At 36.0% G+C, this 22,475-nt stretch overlaps 1 pseudogene; it reads right to left on the minus strand.

Moving 5' to 3' along the window:
• Nucleotides 1–21,008: 21,008 nt before the first annotated feature.
• LOC114031730 lies at nt 21,009–22,312 on the minus strand (annotated as a pseudogene).
• Nucleotides 22,313–22,475: the final 163 nt, after the last annotated feature.

Consider the following 22,475-nt stretch of genomic DNA (forward strand, 5'->3'; position numbering starts at 1 on the left):
GGATATAGTAACTACACTTTAAATACATACTGAATACACATATAAGTATGTGGATTGACATTATATTTAAAGGATAATACTTCCCTGCTGGATTATATAGACAGTGAAAATCTTTTTTTCCCCCATAATTGAAGATTTAGATTTTTTTAATTAATTTATAGGAAAATCAGTTGTCCCATAAAATAATGTGTGACTTTTGAGTTACAATTCCTAAAATCAAATAAAGTTATGAGAGAACTTTGAAAATAATCTTGAGAATAAAAAAATATAGTGTTTTTAGAAAATACGAATCTTAGCATATTTATCAACAACTATCATCTTTTTCCCTAGCAAGGCAAAGACCTTTGGTTAGGGAGACTGACAGGATGCAGCCATGTCAAAAATATACTACAATTTTGTTCCCCACATCAACCTCTGATTTCATGGCATTATAGGCTACCTGGCTTATCTTTAAACTGGTAGTCTAGACTTACAATGGTAAACAAATACTAGATGCTTGAACTAATGTGCAAATATATGTACACACATACATACATATGGATATACACACAAGAGGGAGAGATCTTCAACTTCCTGATATATCTTTTTTTTTTTTTGGTGAGGCAATGAGGGTTAAGTGACTTGCCCAAGGTCACACAGCTAGAATGGGTCAAGTGCTTGGTCTGAGGCCGGATTTGAACTCAGGTCCTCATGACTTCAGGGCTGGTGCTCTATCCACTGTGTCACCTAGCTGCCCCCCTAATATATCTTAAGATACACACACAAACACTCGCACACATGTATCTTGAAAGAGCAACATAAGGAACCATTCTTTGAAAAATGCAACTCATCCCAACTTTACATATTATTCATGAAATATAATTTTGAGGTATGAAAATATTATTAAAATATTTGAATCATAAAATATTTCTAAAGTAGATGTATTTTGTTTTGAGGAACAAAGTAAGCAAGACTTTCTTTTCATAGAATCATTTATTTGGTAAGGAGACCCAGGAAGCTATAATGTAATAATTGTAAACTTTATATTTTTGATGTTGTAGTTATAATAATAGGACTCCAAAATGGAATCCCTTAGGTTAAATGATCCAGATGCCTATACGGCTTATAGACAAAGACAAAGTTTGTACTTTTCTGCTATTCTGATTGATGTTAACTCCGTGAAGAGCAGATTATATTTGCAGCTTTGATTAGATGAAATACTTGACCAGCTGCTGGGGTTGTGAGTCATCCTTCTTCAGTTGCCTTAGCTAGTTAACATCAGATTCTACCCCCAGTTTGTGGTCCCAATAAGTCACATCCCACTTACCTTAGTCTCCCCCAAACCTGGTATTGATAAGTGACACTGAGAAGTTCTCTACCACACATGAGTTTGATTAAGGATGCCTTTTCTATATCTGGCACTGTTTACCTTTTCCCAACCAAGTCCATTCTTAGGATATACAATCTTCCCACCTCAACGCCATCTTTGACCATGTTTCTTCCGTGACACCTGTCCTTCCCTTTTGTACAGAGTACTTTTTTTGCATCTGTGTGGATAAATCTCTGTCTGTTTCTATCACCATATAATGTGTGAGTGTGTATGTTTTTCATGTCCTAGCTGCACTGAACAATACAGCTTTTGTTTGTATCAGCTTCTTGACAACTAATTTCCTGTAAATACCTGAACTTAGGTCTTTTATTTAACTTGAGCTGTGAGGTCAAATAATGGGAGCAGATATAAAGTTTTTAGATCATATTTAGATGACAAGAAAATGCAAGAAAAAAGCATCAAGAACATAGTAAATCTATTCTACAATTCAATTAAACAAATATTTATTAAGTGTCTATTGCATATAAGGTGATGTTCTAGGCAGTTGAGATACAAAGCCAAAGATGATACAGTTGCTTGCCTTTGAAGAGCATAAATACACAAATAATCGAACAGGTGTATTTGGTATTGTAGGTATTTTGACTTTACTTTTTTCTATTCTTATAATGCTGTCTGCATTCATTTTCAAAATTCTACACTGTTATTTAGCTTTTCTAATTTCTATTATCTTACACCAGATTCTTTTGGTAATGAACCTCTTGGTTTACATGGTCAATGTAACAGTGCATTTTAATCACTCATTTTAATTTTAATCAAGTTTACATATTAATTTATATTTTAATCAAGTTTTTTTATCTTTCTCATCAATAAAAGTCAATAGCAGCTAATCTTACAAAGAATATATGTCAGAACTCACTACTGTAGTCAACAAAGGACCAAACAAGACAATTTATTTTTTCAAAAATAAGATCTCTATTTTTCTTCATCTTTGCTTAGTTGGAGAGACCTCATAAATCTTTGCAATGTAATATCTTTTTAGGTCGTGCAAATGAAATAATATCCCACTTAATTACAAAATAATGTAATGCATAAATTTTTTTTTCTTCATGAAGCAAAACCTAAATCTCCACACAGCTCAAGAAAATCTTGGGAAGGCATGTGTGCATGTATATGTATTTTATTGAAAAATTTTCTTGCTGTAGGAATCTTGTATGTGCAAATAATGTAGTTAGGGTCTATTACCATCAACTCTTCTAACAAATTTTTATTTGGTAAATGAAAACTATATATAATAAACACAAGACAAGTACTTTTCATAATTCCCATTAAGACTACAGTGGCAGATTAAAATAAATTTTGTATAGTTTCATGTAAAGCTAGTTATATACTGAATCAATTTATTTACTTTTTAACTCTACTTAACACAAATCCAGGCCAAAATGAATAGTTTCTTGCTACAGGTCAAAAATTTTGTCTTTTGCTCTCTTTAATAGTACAGATGTTAACTTCAAATGATAATGTATATATGTGAATGTATGGCAATAATTATATATACACATACATTATCATTTCAAAGTTATATTATCATTTTGTGAATAATGAAAAGATAATACTTTCATTACCTCTCTTAGATGATTGTTATAAACATCAAAGTACCTACACTCTACTCAAATATAGTGCCTTCAGATAATCAAATATGTAAAAATCATCTTGTGATCCAAGCTATGCATGGAAATAGGCTCTGCCCTACTGGTGGCTTGTTGTCTTATGGAAGATTAGGGTGAAATTACCACATGGAATGTTTTTGCTCACCAAATTCCTACCTGAATTCCCATCCAAACTTGTTATCCCTCTACTAATGAATTTGACTTAAGTTCAGTATTGCCTACTTTTGGCTCTGCTTATGGCTGACTTCTTTTGGTACCTTAGTAACTAAACCCCTTTGTATGGGTTTCAAGGTGAATCTCATCTTAAACCAAAGTCTGTTATTTTTATATTATTTTATAAAAGTCATTTATCAATGACTAAAATATTTACAAATGTCTTCTCATTTGATTTCCACATCTCAGAGAGATAGGTGCTATAGGTAATAAATCTCCCATTTTATAGATGAGGAAACTGAAGCTCTAAAAGTTTAAATTAATCAACATTCATTGAACACATAATGCTAGCAAAAACATTGGAATCACAAATATATGAAACATCCTTGCACTCAAGTTTATATTATATTTGGAGGAGCAACATGCATACATATAGGTGTATACAAAATAATTACAGGGTAATTTCAGCAGGAAGGCAGTAACATCTGGGATAATTTAAAAGGCTTATTATAGGTGTTATGCTTTGCAGGAAACTAGGTGGTGCAGTGGATATAGGGCCAGGCTTGGAGTCAGTAAGATCTGAGTTCAAATCTAGTCTTAGACACTACCTGTGCAAGTCACTTAACTTTCTTTGCCTTTGTTTCCTCTTCTACAAAATGAGCTGGTGTTTTGTCATTGATGTTCAGTCATGTCTGACTCTTCATGACTTAATTTGGGCTTTTCTTGGCAGATATACTGGAGTGGTTTGCCATGTCCTTCTCCAACTCATTTTATAGATAAGGAAATTGAAGCAAATGGGAATAAGTGATTTGCTCAGGGTCACAAAAGTTAATTGTCTAAGGCCCGATTTGAACTCAGATCTTCCTGACACCAAACCAGGCCCTATATCCACTGTGCCACCTAGCTGCCCTATGAGCTGGAGAAGGACATGGTGAAACACTTCAGTTTCTGTGCCAAGAAAACCCCAAATGAAGTGACAACAAATCGGACACAACTGAAAAACAAGAACAATGAATCAAATAAAGGTAGAAGTGAGAATGGAGTGTATTCCAGGCACAGAGAATAGGCTTCAGACACAGGGAAAAAATGGGATTTCATATGTGAGAAACAGAAAGAAGGCCAGTCTTGGAGTGCATAGGAATAAAGACTTACCAATGGTTACATAATTAGTTAGTGTAAGAGGTAATATTCAAATCCTGCTTCCATACCTGGGACTTTGCATTACACTAGGTTATTTCTTCATCATAGACCTCATCAGTGAGTTGCCAATGTAGCTTACTCAGACTTCAAATAAACCTGAGATTCTTTCAGTACAATGGATTACTACTTTCTACTTTCATTTAGCTTTATGAATGCATTTATCCCCAGGAAAGTAGTATAGGATAAATCGAATAAAGAACCCTTTTGAATACCTAAGATGTTAAGGTAGAAGAGGAGTTCTCTGTGTCTGATTTAATTGGATTATATAGTGAATAAAAGCTCTCTTCTTTCAGCCTTTCACCCTTGTCCCATCCCCCCCACCCCAACAATGATGAAATAGAACTGAAAGGCCCATAGCTACCAATGGAATATCCAAGTTAAGTGCTGCCTGATCATTTCAAGTTGTATTATTACTTTTTATTTTTGGAAGCATACCAACTCTATTAAATTTCACTGTGAAAACTATAAGTCATACAGCTCCACAATAATCACAGAGTTGATAATGGAACATTTTCCTGAAGGAAAAAATATTGATGACAGGGATACTTGCTCAGGGGAGGGTGACAAAGTATTATTTGAACTTTATTTAGGCTACACAATTCATCACATTTGAATTTCTCTGATTAAACTATGGCAAGTTCCTCATAGATATTCTATCTCTTGCAAAAGGATATAGAGGGAAATCTATGGGGAAAAATAAAACAAAAACTCCATTATTATTCCCTTACCAAAAGACAGAAAGCTATCTTGTTTTTGAAAACAGTGGTTTATTAAGAATTTCTCATATTTTGTTATCTTACATTTACAGAGTATTTTCAACTCTAAGAGATCCTTATGTGTTATTAAACTGATATGGTTCCACAATGTGCATAGAGACCCTTTCTTCTTTATTCTCAAACTATAACTGGACTACTTTGAAATAAGAAAAGAAGAAAACCATACCTGGGGAAATAGAATGCATTTCCTTTGGTAAATGAATCAATCATATTGGATTTCAGCCAGAACTGCTGGGCTTGCATATGTACACTAGGTTTAGGATAGAAAGTGATTAGAAATTTTAGTAAACTATGGAACCAAATCAACATGTGTCAGTTGGCCAACTAGAATCAGGATAGAGAAGGGAGAGTGGCTCATACTAAATTACTAATGTCATTATAAGTGACAGTGGAGCTCATTTGCCTAACAAAACCTAGGCTGGTCAGCTAGAAATCTTGATGAAAATTCATTTCTAATATTCATCATCTAATATTCTGAAAGATTTATGTCTTGAATTGTCCATATCGTTGGCCCAAATTCACCAATTATCAAGCTCGATTTTTCTTTGGCTTCCTGTAAACCTAATTAGGTATAATCCTGGTGTAATTCCTTCCTCTCTCCTCTCCACCCTCTAACCTCAACTGACCTTCAAAGGTGTTAGAATTCCTCATCATAGCTCATTCATGTAGGAAATTGACTTGGGCTGATTTTACTTTTTATCCCTACTAAATTATCTTCTTAGATTCAGTCCAATGTCCTAACCTGAAATTCTTTCAAATAATTATTTTTCAGCCTGATATGTGAGAATCCAGGATGGAGTAGAGAGTGCAGTATGAAGCTCCCTAATAGCCTTCCCAATATTTTATCTTGTCAGGTCACATGTAAAGGTCCAATAAAATTACATTTCTTCCAGCTTGTATCCTTCATTCCACAACCCTACTGAGAGATGGAAACAAAAAGTACCTTTTCTGTGTGCTCTAAGGTTGATGTGATGATCATCAATTTCATTTGAATGTTTTATTGCTTATTTTTACAAATGGAAAGGTCTTATCATTTGACAGAAAGCAGCTTCCTTAGTTCATTCCCATGGCCAATTGACGCTACAATTTTTAGACCTCCTGTTCCAGTGAAAATGAAGAGGCCCCCTTCCTAATAGCTGGAAAGGAATAAGATATCTATAGACTAACAATACCATCAAAATAGCTAAGCAGGAAAGCTTCTAACATGACAGACAAAAACAAATTAATGTTCATAAATGTGAGATGCATAATACCAAAATACATTATTCTGGGTCTGGTTTATACATGTTTTGTTGAGGATTTGGATACTAGTCCTGGCTCTGATAGTCCTTAGCTATATAACCTTGCATAAACCATTTAATTTCTTTAAGCCTCAATTTTATCATAGTCAAACGTGGATGATAACACTTGAAGTATCTATTTAATTTGTGAAAGTAAAAGAAATTCTAGCATATAAACTCTTTTGCTTTACAATATTCTATAAATTTAAGATATTTACCAATAAGGTACACCCTGGCTATTACTTAACGAAGACTCTCTGCTAAGGAGTATAAGCAACCTCTATCTTACTGGCAGATGATACACGAACACAAAGTCACATGTATTAATAAATTCAATCATATGATTGCTTATGTTCCTAACAAGGAAACATTATTTTTAGACTTTAACTTATACCACCAATGGCTATAGTTGATAATGGTGATATATGTCATATAACTGGTCTTAATTTGAATCACACACTGATTTTGGAGTCAGAGAACCCAAGTTTGAACCTCAGAAGTACTACTTACTGTCCAAAGGCCTTGTTAAAGTCCCAGGATTACAGAATCTGACCATTAGAGGAGACCTGAAGGCTATCTAGTCCAAATCATTCCTAAACCAGAATCTGGTCTTTCTTTACCCCTCTTAAGAACATATAAAGAAATAAATATTTATGAGAAATAATTCTGCACTTATTTTAACACTTGTTTGTATTATTTACAGCTGTTTTGTTTCAGGGTGGGGATCATGTCTCATCCATTTTCCCTCTCCCCTAGGATATCTAGAACAAGGGTGTGGAACCTGCAGCTTTGAGGCCACATGTGGCCCTCTAGATCCTCAAGTGCAGTCTTTTGATTGAATCTAAACATCATAGAACAAATCCCCTTAATAAAAAGATTTATTCTGTAAAACTTGGACTCAGTCAAAAGGCCACACCTGATGACCTAGAAGGTCATATGTGGCCTCAAGGTTGCAGGTTCCCCACCCCTGGTCTAGAACATAGGTTCTTAAATTTGTTTTGTCATGGACCCCTTTGGTATGCTGATAAAACTAAATGAACTGTTTCTGAAAATACCTATTTTAAGTGCATGAAATTAAATGTATGGTGTTACAAAGAAAACTGATCATATTGAAATACAATTATTGAAGTGAAGCCAAGATGGCAGAGGAAAAGCAGTGATTTGCTTGAGATCTCCTCCAAACCCCTCCAAATACCTATAAAAATGGCTCTAAACTAATTCTAAAGCAGCAGAACCCACAAAAAGACAGAGTGAAACAAATTTCCAGCCAAAGACAGCCTGGATGATTGGTCAGAAAGGTATATTGCTCCAGGTGGGGAGAGGAGCACAGTTTGGCATGGGAGCGCAGGCCACAGTGACCCTAAGGCAGGCCTCAGAGGACTGAATCATGGGCAGGTGTGGTGGTTTCCAGACTTCTCAATCTATGAACACCAAAGACAACTTGGAAGGTCAGTGGGAAATATCTGTGACTGTGGTGAGAGAGGAGCTAGGTCTCAGCCACAAGTCTCTAGCATTCCCTGGGGCCGCAGCTGTTTCCTGAGCTTCTGGCCCACAGACTGAGAGGGAATCAAGTGGCTGATCAGAGGGGGATTGCAAGGATCTTTTTGCCAGTGCTGAGGCAGGAATTTCTTCCTTTGCCCATGCTTGGATCTGGGTCACAGTTCTGAGGGATGATCCTGGGGTGAGGAGAAGTGTTGGCATGGTGGAGCTTGTTGTGGTGGTGGAGAGGAAACACTTTAGCCCTTATCATAGCACCTTGAAAGAACTGAAAATTTACAGGTCCCTAGAAGTATCTCTAAAAACAGCTGTACAAAACCCCAAAGCTTGGGACAGTACATTCTCCACATTGGAAGCAGACTTTTACCTTAACAAAGAGTTTAAAACTCAAGCAATTGGCTGGGATCATGAGTAAGCAGCACAAAAAGAGTCAGACTATATTATCTTACTTTGGTCACAAAGGAGATCAAAACATACAACCAGAAGAAGACAACGAAGTCAAAGCTCCTACATCCAAAGCCTCCAAGAAAAATATGAATTAGTCCCAGGACTTGGAAGAGCTTAAAACGGATTTTGAGAAGCAAGAGAAGTAGAGGAAAAACTGAGAGTGATGCAAGAAAATCATGAAAAACAAGTCAACAGCTTACTAAAGGAGACCCAAAAAAATACTGAAGAAAATAACACCTTAAAAAATAGCCTAACCCAAATGATACAAGATGTCCAAAAAGCCAATGAGGAGAAGAATGCCCTAAAAAGCAAAATTGACCAAATGGAAAAGGAAGTCCAAAAGATTACTGAAGAAAATGCTTCCTTAAAAATTAGAGTAGAGCAATTGGAAGTTAGTGACTTTATGAGAAATCAAGACACTGTAAAACAAATCCAAAAGAATGAAAAATTAGAAAACAATGTGAAATATCTCATTGGAAAAACAACTGACCTGGAAAATAGATCCAGGAGAGAGAATTTAAAAATTATTGGACTATCTGAAAGCCATGATCAAAAAAAAAAAAAAGCCTAGACATCATCTTTCAAGAAATTATCCAGGAAAACTGCCCTGATATTTTAGAACCAGAGGGCAAAATAGAAATGGAAAGAATCCACCTATCTCCTTCTGAAAGAGATCCCCAAAGGAAAACTCCTAGGAATATTGTAGTCAAATTCTGGAGCTCCCAGGTCAAGGAGAAAATATTGCAAGGAGCCAGAAAGAAACAATTCAAGTATTGTGGAAACACAATCAGGATAACACAAGATTTAGCTGCTTCTACATTAAGGGAATGCAGGGCGTGGAATGTAATATTCTGGAGGGCAAAGGAAATAGGGTTACAACCAAGAATCACCTACCCAGCAAAACTGAGTATAATCCTGCAGGGGAAAAAGTGGTCATTCAGTGAAATAGAGAACTTTCAAGCATTCTTGATGAAAAGACCAGAGCTGAATAGAAAATTTGATTTTCAAGTACAAGACTGAAGTGGAACATGAAGAGGTAAACAGGAAAGAGAAAATCACAAATTAAGGTTGAACTGTTTACATTCCTTCATGGAAAGATGATATTTGTAACTCATGAGACCTTTGTCAGTATTAGGGTAGCTGGAGGGGAAAAATCATATGTACATATATATAGATATAGATAGATAGAGGGCACAGGGTGAGTTGAAAATGAAGGGGTCATATCTGGAGAATAAAATTAAGGGGTGAGAGAGGATTATACTAGGAGAAGGAGAAAGAGAGAGGTAGAATGTGGTAAATTATCTCACAAAAAAAAAACAGAAAAGAAATGGCTCTTACAGTGGAGTGGAAATGGGGGAAGGTGAGAGGGAATGAGGGAATCTTATTCCCATTGGATTTTGTTTAAGGAGGGAATAATATACACACTCAATTGGTTATGGAAATCTGTCTTACCCTACAGGAAAATGGGGGCGGGTAAGGGACAAGAGAGTAGGGGGATGATACAGAGGAGGGCAGATTGGGAAAGGGGGTAATCAGAAGCAAATACTTCTGAGGAGGGACAGGGTCAAAAGAAAGAATAGAATAAATGGGGGGTGGGATAGGATTAAGGGAAATAGAGTTAGTTTTTCACAGCATGTCTACTATGGAAGTGTTTTGCGTAACTGCACATATATAACCTGTATTTAGTTGCTTGCCTTATCAATGAGGGTGGGTGGGGAGTGAGGAAGCGAGAAAATTTGGAACCCAAAGTTTTAAAATCACATGTTTAAAAAATGTTTCCACATGCAACTGGGAAATAAGAAATACAGGAAATGGGGTACAGAATTCCATCCTGCCCTACAGGAAAATTGAAGGGGAAGGGGATAAGAGAAGGGGGGAGACATAGGAGGGAAAACTGACTAGGAAAAGGGGTTTTCAGAATGCATGCCATCTTGGGGTGGGGGGAGGAGTGAGATGGGGTGAAAATTTTGAACTCAAAATCTTGTGGAAGTAAATGTTGAAAACAAAAATAAATAAATAAATAAATACCATTAAAAAAAGAAACAACAGCAACAACAACAAAAAAACAAAAAAAGAAAAACCAATCAAACAAAAAAGAAATACAATTATTAAAATAGGTTTTTTAAAAAGTTCCAAGTACAGTTTAAGAAACCCTGGCCTAGAATAAATAATTTATCAATAAAGAGTGTTTTATGCTTTAGTTTTCTCATTTGTAAAATGGAGATGAGGGTACTAGATGAGCTGTGAGGAGAGTTTCAGCTCTAAATTTTATGATTTTGAGTCCACCATTAGCCAATTTTTAAGGTTGGGTAAATTACTTATCAAAGTTGAGTCTCATGTTCTTTATCTACAAAGTTGGGATAATAATACTTTCATTACCTGGTTGTTATGAACATCAAACATGTAAGAACATTTTATAACATGTAAGTTACCATGCATATACAAGCCCAATTAAATTTTAATCAGAAAACATTTGCTAATTATCTATTAGGTATAATTATTGAGCAAGGTGCTCAAAATAAATGTGCAAAAATGTCATTTCCTTCAAGTTGCTTAAGATCAATTGTAGTTATTTTTGCTACTTGTCTTAACTATTGTTTTCCTTATCTACAAAATGGGAGAAGTGTGAGCCTCACTTTCCTCATTGGTAAACTGACTAAAGTTATACCTACCTCTCAGGGTTACTGTGAAGAGCAAGTGGGATGATATTTGTAACTAATGCATTTGTCACTACTGTATTTGTTAATCTTTGTTTTCTATTTGTAGGCATTCACCCTAGTGAATCTTTGTTCTTAAAAAATAGCTTAGGTAACCAATACAAAATGTTGGCTTGTCTCATTCTCTTGCATAAATAATCAAAATCACCCAGATATTTTAGATCCCACTTGGTCTTTTATTGAACTTGCTATTCTATTACATTCCCTAGTGAACCACTTTTAACTTCCTGGGTTAGTTTCTAAGAACTGTATCTTAAGCTCTTTCTAAAAACTGGGTGAGTAAGATACATGATATACTTTTCCACCTTAATAAAAGCTGAAAAATGCAGTACTAAGCTCAAGGCTTTGCTTGTTCCCCCTGCTGTCCTTCACATTACTGAGTTGGTACCATAATAAATAATCCTTAGTGTAATGTGAACTACAGCAGTTTTCTTCCCAGATACATCACATCAGGAACTTACCATGTTGTATCCAGCAGTGCTAGGGAATATTCCTTTGTCACTTTAGCATGTGAGATATTGGCAATGGTCTTTTTTCTTACCTTTCTGCTTTCCTGTTGGATGCCAAATGAGTGACAGTCTGTTTTTAACATTTACCCAGAAGCCCATGATGAAAACTGAACTTTCCATATTTTTCTAGGCATGCTGGGACTGCAGGAGGGGAAGAAAAATATTTCATATCCCTGGGAACACTCTCTTTCTGTCTTTCTTTCCTTCCCTCTCTCTTCCTCTTTCTTTGTGAGCTAGTGTTTAGGCCATTTGCTAATGATGTTATTGCCTATGTATTTAATTTCTCTCTATCTTTACTCCAAGAATAGCACAGAGAATGTTGAATGTATTCAATGTTGAATGTTTCAATTAGTATGCACTTCTTTTATCTCTCTCCCACCCTCCAGTCCCCACTGAAAAATAGAAGAAAAAGAAACTTCTGTAGTTCTGTTTACCTCACCTTCCCTCAGTTTATACAAGTTCTCTCCAAGTGTCTATGACATTGACCCCTTTGATATAGCATGATAGTTTTCCATTACATTCAAATATATAAGAATAAGTAACATTCCACATTTGAGAAATGGTCAAAGGATATGAAATGGCAGAAGAAATCTAAGCTGTCAATAAATGAAGAAAAAAACATGTGCTCCAAATTACTAATAACTTGAGAAATGCAAATTAAAGCAACTTTTGATGTCCCACTTGACCTGGACTGGTGAAGTTAAAAAAAAACAAAAACAAAACAACACAATATTGGAGAACCTGTGAGAAAATAAATGTATTAACATAATGTTCTTGAGCTGTGACTTAGTATAACGATTCTGGAAAAATAATTTGGAACTATACTCAAAAAGTTACAAAGCTGCAAATATCTATTGACTCAGAAATGTTATTATTATGCCTCTAACCCAAAGAAATCACAGAGGAAATGGCCTTTTTGGCTAAATAGAAAATAGAATAGAATGATGAAAAAACTTGAGATATGGAGACCAACCAGAAGTCGATTATTATAGTTCAGGCATGAAGCAATGTGGGCCTTCACCAAGGTGGCATCTATGTGAATAGAAAGAGGGGGATGTGTACAAGACATGTTACAAGGATGGAATCCTCAGTACTTGTCAGTAAATGGGATATAAAGGTGGGAGAGTGCATCAAAGATAACATCAAGGTTATGAGCCTGAGTGACTAGGAGGTGAGGATATCTTTAAGAGTACTAGAGAGGTGCCCATTTGGTATTAAAAACACTATAGAGAGCATAGGAATAAATGGAGTCTTCCTTAAAAATGATAAGTAGCATCTACCTAAAAACTACATAAGCATTATATGTAATGCAGAATCAGGAGGTGGGGGGGAGGGGAGTGAAACAAGGATGTCCATTATCACCACTGCTTTTCAATATGGTACTAGAAGAAAGGATAGCTTTAGCACTAAGAGAAGAAAAGGAAATCAAAGGTTATTAGAATAGGCAAAGAAGAAACAAAGCTATCACTCTTTGCAGATGATATACTTAGAGAATCCTAGAGAATCAAGTGAAAAAGTGCTTGAACTAAGCAACTTTAGCAAAGTTGCAGGCTATAAAATAAACCTACATAAATCATCAGCATTTCTATACATTACCAACAAAACCCAACAGCAAGATATAGGAAGATAAATTCTATTTAAAGTTACTGTAGACATTATGAGATATTTAGCAGTCTATCTGTTGAAACAAATCACCAGAACTATGTGAACACAATTACAAAAAAACTTTTCACACAAATAAAGTAAAATCAAAATAATTGGGAAAACATCAGTTGCTCATGGGTAGACCAAACTAATATAATATAAGTGACAATTCTACCTAAGCTAATTTACTTATTCAGTGCCATACCAATCAAACTACCAAAAAAAATATTGTATAGAGTTAGAAAAAATAATAACAAGATTCATTTGGAAGAACAAAAGAATATCAAGGGAACTAATGAAAAGAAATGCTAGGGAAGGTGGCCTAGCCATACTAGATCTTAAATTGTATTATAAAGTAGCAATCATCAAAACTATTTGGTACTAGCTAAGAAATAGTGGTTTATCAGTGGAATAGTTTAGGTTCACAAGACACAGTAGTCAGTAACCTACTGTGTCATAGTCATAGTAATCTACTGTTTGATAAACCCAAAGACACCAGCTTCTGGGTTAAGAACTCACTCTTTGACAAAAACTGCTGGGAAAACTGGAAAAGAGTATGGCAGAAACTAGGCATAGACCAAAATCTCACACCATATACCAAAATAAAGTCAAAAATGTGTACCCAATTTAGATATAAAGACTGATACCATAAGCAAACTGGGAAAGCAAGGAATAGTTTATCTGTCAGATTTATGGAGAACAGAAAAAGTCATGACCAAAAAAAGAGATAGAGAACATTATGAAATGCAAAATGTTTAATTTTGATTACATTAAATTAAAAAGTTTTTGCACAAGCAAAGCCAATGCAACCAAGATTAGGAGGGAAGCAGAAAACTGGGAAAGAATTTTTACAACCAGTGTCTCTGATAAGGGCTTCATTTCTGAAATATATAGAGAACTGAGTCAAATTTATAAGAATATAGTCATTCCCCAATTGATAAATGGCCAAAGGATATGAACAGGTGGTTTTCAGAGGAAGAAATTAAAGCTATCTATAGTTATATGAAAAAATGCTCTAAATCGCTATTGATTAGAGAAATGCAAATCAAAACAACTCTGAGGTACCACATCACATCTATCAGATTGGCCAAGATAATAAAACAAGAAAATGATAAATGTTGGAGAAGATGTGGGAAAATTGGAACATTAATGCATTGTTGGTGGAGTTGTGAAATGACCCAACCATTCTGAAGAGCAATTTGGAACTATGCCCAAAGGGCTATGAAAATGTGCATACCCTTTGACCCAGCAATAGCACTTCTAGAGCTGTATCCCAAAAAGATGATAAAAATGGGAAAAGTACCCATATATACAAAAAAAATATTTATAGCAGCTCTCTCTGTGGCGGCAAAGAATTGGAAATTGAGGGGATGCCCATCAATTGGGGAATGCCTGAACAAGTTGTGGCATATGAATATAATGGAATACTATTTTGCTGTAAGAAATGATGAGCAGACTTCAGAAAAACCTGGAAAGACTTGTGTGGAGTGATGCTGAGTGAAGTGAGCAGAACCAGGAGAACATTGTACATAGTAACAGCTACGTTGTGTGATGACTAATTTTGATAGACTTCTCAGCAATGCAAGGATCTAAGACATCTCCAAAAGTCTCATGATGGAAAATGCTATCCACAAGCAGAGAAAGAACTGTGGAGTTTGAATGCAGATCAAAGCATGCTATTTGCTCTTTTTTTCCTTCTGTTTTATTGTGTTTCTTCTTTCTTGTGATTCCTCCTATTTGTCCTAATTCTTCTTTACAATATGACTAATGTGAAAATATATTTAATAGGAATGTATATGTAGAGTCTATAAGGTTGCGTGCTGTCTTGGGGAGGGACAAGGGGAGTGAGGGGGAGAAAATTTAAAACTCAAAAGTTTGTGGAAGTGAATGTTGAAGATTAAAAATAAATTAATTAATTATAAAAGAATACTAGAGAGGTTAGGAAGAGAAAATAGTTTTTCAGAGGAAAATAATAAGTTCAGTTTTGGAAATGTTGAGTTTATGATACCTGACATCTAATTTGAGATATCCAATAGGAGAAAAAGAAGGGAACAAACACATATCAATCATCTCTTATGTGCCAGATATTTTGTTAAGCACTTTACACACATTATCTCATTTTATCCATACAACACTGAGCATTAGGTTCTATTATTATCCCCATTTTATAGTTGAGAAAACTAGGGTAGAAGGTGATTAAGTCACATCGCCAGGTTCAAACAGCTATTAAATGTCTGAGGTCAGATTTGTACTGGACTTCAGGTCCAATGCTTTGTGTAGTGCAATATATAACTAGTTAGGCAGTTGGAGAAGTTAGACTGGAGGTCAGGAAAGAGGTTAGAAATGGATAAACCAATTGAATAAAGATGCCAATAGAATCCATGGGAACTGTTGGCATCACTAAGAGAAATAGTATAGAGGCAGAAGAAAAGAAGGCCCAAGGCAGAATATTGGGGAATATCCATAATTAGTATGTATGATGTAGAGGAAGATCCAGCAAAGGAGACTGAGAAATATCAGCATTATAGAGAGAAAGAGATAAAGAAAGAAAGAAACAAAGGAAGGAAAGAAGGAAGGAAGAAGAAAGAAGTAAGAGAGGGAAAAGTACTCAGTGGAAGAGAGTTTCAAAAGCCAAAGAGAGGTCAAGAAGGATGAGGATTATAAAAAAGACCACTAGATTTGGCAATTTGAGTGATCATCGATTACTTTAGAAGGGGTAGTTTTAGTTGAATAGAGATTAAAAAACAGATTCTGGAGAGTTTATAATGGAGTCAGATTAAAGGAAGTAGAGGAACCAATTATAGATTGATTCCTCAGAAAATTTAACCAAGAAGAGGTGGGGGAGGGGTGCTCTATTAAGACTGTTTGTCCCTGGTCAGGAGTCTATATTTTCTGTTTTAGGCTGCTGCCTAGAAATTTAAAACCCATTTTCAGACCACATCTCTTTACCAACTCTTCTTGAGTTGAGTGATATGACCAAGACAAAACACAAAGGCCAAGCTTTCACATTTGGTGCCAGGCTACCATTTCAGGCTTATTTTACATTTTGCATTTTTCTCCTTCATACACTACATATGCCAAATTGATCAACTTACTGTTTCTTCTATAGGAAATTCCATCTCTTACCCCAAAGCTTTTGCACAGGCTGTTGCCCAGGCCTGAAGGATTCTCTTTTTATCACCTCTGTGTCTTGGAAGCCCTAGCAGCTTAGGTGCCACCTGCTACAAGGGATTTTTCATTTCCTTAACTGTTTATTCATGTATATGTGGGTGTATGTATGTTTTGAGAACTTATGCACTAGTTCTATCCTTTTATTTTCACAAATCCCATTTCTTTTTGGAAGTTTTTTTTCTTTTATGTACTTTTCACTTTCTAAATGTTACAGAGACACATCTTCCTTCTCCAAAAAAAAAATCTGAGCCTTTGTTTTAAAGGGTTTTTTTTGTCCTTTTCATTGAGCAGCCAAGTGAGGGTGTATTTCAAATAAGCATTTTGTGTCATACCCAATTGCCAGTTCAACAGACTAAGATTACCTCCCACAAAACTGTCATTTATTTGGTCTGTCTGCAGCTGTCTGAACAATGAATAAGAACTGATAGTTCAGTTGTCCAGCTTATAAAACCAAGTAACAAGCATATCAAAATATTCATATTAAAAACAAATTTCTCAGAAAAACTAAATCACAAGATTAAACTTTTACAATAGTATTTCCATATAAAACAATAGTAAAATATTTTTCTTAAAAGTTAAATAATGAAACACCAAACCAATTGTATACAGTATACACGAATGTGGCAAAACATCTAGTTCTTGGTGTTTCTGGTGGCAAGAAGAGGAAATCTATCACATTTTTGGCACTAGAAAGCAATTCATTCAAGACCCTAGACTCATGAAGTACTCAGTGAGAAAATGTTTACATCTCCACACTTGACCTTTAGTGGACAGGTTTGACTCAAGTCTCCAGGGAGAGATCTTGTGTTTACTTCAATGGGTAGAAAATTGAAACATTTTTCTGACATTTTTGTTTCTGAGAAGCATTTAATGAGATACTATAAACAACAATAAAAAAAGGCCAACCCTTCCCACCCCATCCCTGCACAGTCCCTTCAAATCCTAATGCATGTTCTGTGATACTGGAACCAAGCATTCACTGGTGAAGGCTCAGGAAACATAAGGCTTGAGGTGAAGAGGACACAGTGAGAGGCAGTGCATAAATCTTGCTGTATTAGAATTTATCCCAGCACCTGTTTGGGTACAGGAGATGCTGGAGGCAACAACGCAGTTGCAGTTTACATAGAATGCTCTATATGTATTTCCCCTTCTAGAGGAGCCATATCTAATGTGGTAAACTGAATGAATAGGACTGGAGGTCTCCAACAAAAGTTAGTAGTGGTACAGTGAGTAAGGGAAGTCCTGTGAAGGCAGTCCCAGCCCCGGAAAGGTCCCTTGCTATCACATCAGAATCCCAAAGTTCTCCAGGATCGATCTGTTAGTGGTGATATTACACCTCCATTTTTGCTGATGGTGGGGAAGAATGCCTGGTATATTCTGGGAGGAACACATAGCAAGGAAGGCTGTTTGTTGGAGTAAGCAACTAGCACACCAGAGCTTGCAGCCATGAGCAGGGACCCTTGTCACAGTTCAAAGGCGGAAAAGAGTTCTTGTGGTCACTCAGACTAGAGCACAGGCCTGGAGATTAGTAAACACACTTCTCCTTAGATCATACCACCTTGGAAGAACTGAAAATTTACAGGTTCCTAAAAGTATCTCTGAAAACAGCTACACAGACCTCTGAAATTTGGAACAGTGTGCCGTCCACTCTGGAAGTAGAGCTCTACTTTAACAAAGAGTTAAAAGTCAAGAAATAGGCTGGGAAGAGATGAACAACAGAAAAAAATTCTGACCATAGAAAGTCACTGTGGTGACAAGAAAGATCAAAACACACACTCAGAAGATAACAAAATCAAAGCTCCAACATTCAACGCCTCCAAGGAAAAAAATATGAATTGGTCTTAGGCCATGGAAAAGTTCAGAAATTATTTTGAAGATCATGTAAGAGAGGTAGAGGAAAAATTGGGACGAGAAATGAGAGTGATCAAGAAAATCATGAAAAATGAGTCAACAGCTTGGTAAAGAAGACACATGAAAAATATAGTGAAGAAAATAACACCTTAAAAAACAGACAAGGCCAAATGGTAAAGAGGTACAAAAAGCTACTGAGGAGAAGAACACCTTAAAAAGTAGAATTGGTGAAATGGAGAAGTAGGTACAAAAGCTCACTGAAGAAAATAATTCCTTAAACACTAGAACTGAGCAAATGGAAACTGATGACTATGAAAAATCAAGAAACAATAAAACAAAACCAAAAGAATGAAAAGATAGAAGACAATGAGAAACATCTCATTGGAAAAAACTGATGTAGAAAATAGATCAAAGAGAGATAATTTTAAAATAATTGGACTACCTGAAAGTCATGATCAAAAAAAGAGCCTATATGTCATCTTTCAAGAAATCATCAAGGAAAACTGCTCTGAGGTCCTAGAACCAGAAAGTAAAACAGAAATGGAAAGAATCTACCAATCACTTCCTGAAAGAGATACCAAAGTGAAAACTCCCAGGAATATTATAGCCAAATTCTAGAGGTCCCATATCAAGGAGAGAACATTGCAAGCAGCCAGAAAGAAACAATTCAAGTATTATGGAGTCACTGTCAGGATAACACAAGATTTAACAGTTTCTACATTAAAGGATCAGAGGGTTTGGAATATGATATTCTGTAGGGCAAGGGAGCTAGGATTACAACCAAGAATCACCTAACCAACAAAACTGAGGATAATTCTTGAGGAGAAAACTTAGGTATTCAAAGAAATAGGGCACTTTCAAGCATTCTTGATGAAAAGACCAGATCTGAATAGAAAATTTTACTTTCAAATACAAGAATCAAGAAAAGTGTTAAAAGGTAATCTTGAAAGCAAAATCACACAGGACTTGATAAGGTTAAACTGTTTACATTCCTACATGTGAAGATGGTACTTACAACACAAGATCTTTTTCATTATTAGGACAGTAGTAGGGGTATATATAGAAAGAGGCATGAGTTGAATATGAAGGGATGACATCTAAAAAACTAAAATTAGGGGGTGGGAGGGGTTTATATTGGGAGGAGAAAGGGAAAGGTAGAGTGGGCAAATTATTTCACATAAAATAGGCAAGAAAAAGCCTTTGCAGTGGAGGGGAAGAGAGAGGAGGTGAGGGAGAGTGAGTGAATCTTACTCTCGTCAGAATTGGCTCAAAGAGGGAATAACATACATACTCAATTGGATGTAGGAATCTGTATTAACCTACAGTAAGCTGGGGGGAGGGGATAAGAGAAGGGAGATGGGTGGCAGAAGCAAGGACAGATTGAGGGAGGGGGTAGTCAGAAGTAAAACACTTTTGAGGAGGGGCAGGGTGAAAAGAGAGAGAATAGAATAAACTAAGTGGGGGGAATAGAATGGAGGGACATATATTTAGCAATTGTAACTGTGAAAAAAATTGAAGCAAGTTTCTCTGATAAAGGTATTATTAAACATAGAGAACTGAATCAAATTTATAAAAAAGAACCATTCCCCAGTTGATAAATGATCAAAAGATAAGAACAATTTTCAGATGAAGCAATCAAAGCTATCTTAACCCTAAGAAAAATGCTCTAAATCACTATTGATTGGAGAAATGTAAATTAAAACAATTCTGAGGTACTACCTCATAGGTATTAGATTGGCTAATAGGACAGAAAAAGAAAATGACAAATGTTGGAGTGGACATGGGATAGAAGGAAAATTAATGCAATGTTGCTAGAGTTGCGAACTAATTCAACCTTTCTGTGGAGCAATTTGGAACCATGCCCAAAGGGCTATAAAACCATGCACACCCTTTAACTAGTAATACCACTACTAGATTTGTATCCCAAAAGAGAAAAAAATAAACAAAAAGGAAAAGGACCTATATGTGCAAAAATATTTATGGCAGTTCTTTTCTGATGGCAAAGAATTAGAAATTGAGAGGATGCCCATCAATTGGGGAATGGATGTACATATTGTGGCATATGATAACAAAGGATATTATTGTGCTCTAAGAAATTATGAGGAGAATGCTCTAAGAAAAACCTGAAAATCCTTACACGAGTTGATGCAAAGTGAAATGCACTGTGTACAAAGTAACAACTATATTGTAAGATGATCAGCAGTGAATGATTTAGCTATTCTCAGAAATACAATGATCCAAGACAACTCTGAAGCACTTATGATGAAAAATGCTATCCATCCTCAGAGAAAGGACTGATTGTGTCTTAATACAGATTGAAGCATACTTTTTTAACTTTATTTTTCTTGAGGGTTTTTTTGTCTATGTTTTCTTTCACAACATGACTAATGTGGAAATGTTTTGCATGGCTATACATGTATAACATTATATTACTTGTCTTCTCAATGATGGGGATGGAGAGGGTAGTGAGGGAAGAAGGGAGAGAATTTGGAACTTGAAGTTTTAAAAATGAATGTTAAAATTGTTTTACATATAACTGGGGAAAATAAAATACTGAATAAAATTAAATTAAAAACTGTCATTACTGATCACCAAAATAATATCAAAATGTGCCTGATCATATAACAAATGGTAACATCTAGACAAGGTAACACTGAATAGTTTCAAATTATTAAGAATAAAGTACACAAAAGCTAACAAAATTGAAAAACAGGGGAAAAGTTACCCTTTATCCTTCTCCAGCACAAAACTTTGGGGGAAAAAAGGGATTCTTGGTTTTGTTTCATTTTACCAATTGTCCAGAAAATCAAATCCTATCTTTAATATGCCATTACTTATATTGAGCTGTGTGGGCTTAGGCTCTGAGATCAAAGCATCTTATGTATCCTCCATTTTGGTGCCAGATGAAAACAGCTTCACCAGGGCTCAGAGATGAAGCCATCATCAAGCAAGCTGACTGAAGATTGGCCAGACCCCGCCCTTTCCTTCTCAGCACTCAGGTTGGGGAACATAAATTTGTCTTGTGAAAGGCCACTGGGTCTTTCCCCTCTGACTACCTCCTTGTCTGTTTGGGCTGAGTCTTGCCAGTACTGGCCTGGGGGGACCTTTTCCCCTTTCTTCATGGACTTGATTTGGCTGGGAGTCAGTGACTGGTAACCTGATTCTTGCCCTTCCACTTGGGAATGCTCTGCACTTATCTTCCAGAAAGAGGATTCCTCCTCCTTCCAGATAGACCCTAGGCCATCCATGCTTGATGTTTTATTTCCCTGAGAGGATTTGGGGGCCTGGGCACCCTAGGACACTTTAGATGGTTGACTTAGTTCATTCTGGAATGTGCCACTTGGTCTTGGATGAACAAAGGGACAATACTGAAATCCACTGGATTCCTTGTTTCCCAGGAGAAAGGGGCAGAGTGTCCATACTGCCAAGTTATATCCTCATCCCTGAAGTATATGACTTTCTGGCCCATAGCCACATGCAGGTTGAGGTAGCAGGAGGTGGGTCTGGTCTGGTAGGCCCCCTGGATGTGGGACTCCACCATGCACTCATAGATGATCTCGTCTTGCTGCTGGGTGGAGGGCAGCCACTCCCACTTGGGCCATACTTCTTGTGGATCTTTTTCTTGTCTTGTGTGATCTTCCTGACCACGGGGCTCAGTGAGGAGAAGTAGGTTTGTCTTTTAGGTTTTCTGCTTCTAGCTCAGAGCTATATTTTTGAAAGTAATACTTCTCTTTGTGTATGGTGATTTGTCCATTGGAAAGAGGACCCCTTTGCATTGTCCCCTAGTTCCCTCTGGAATTTGCTTTATGATGGTAAAAATTATTTGATCCTAGAATTGGATTCAGATAACAAATCAAGGAAAATTGATGAGAATCTAAAGGATCAGCAAATCTCTAAAAAATAAGTTTTGGCTTCAAAAACACAAGAATCACACAAATAATCTTTCAATATAAATCATGACAAAGCCTTAAGTACACACTTGCAAAGCTACTTTGGGAAAATTGAGAACTCATCTAGAATGCTTAAGAAATATCCTACTGCTACCATATTCCTAGCAAGTATAGGCTACTCTTCTCAGCCTCTTCTTTCATACTGATCTTTTCATACCCCCTTCCTAATAATAAGTAAAAACAACAATATGTACCACTTGAACAATTTGGATCATTTAATAAAAATTTGTCAAAAATTCCTTCTACTAAAGTAAATGTCATCTATTTTTTTGTTTCCTCCTTATTCCTTTTTAAGTTATTTATA

The sequence above is a fragment of the Vombatus ursinus genome, unplaced genomic scaffold, assembly GCF_900497805.2.
Source record: "Vombatus ursinus unplaced genomic scaffold, bare-nosed wombat genome assembly UNPS02015255.1, whole genome shotgun sequence".
Taxonomy (NCBI): Eukaryota; Metazoa; Chordata; class Mammalia; order Diprotodontia; family Vombatidae; genus Vombatus; species Vombatus ursinus.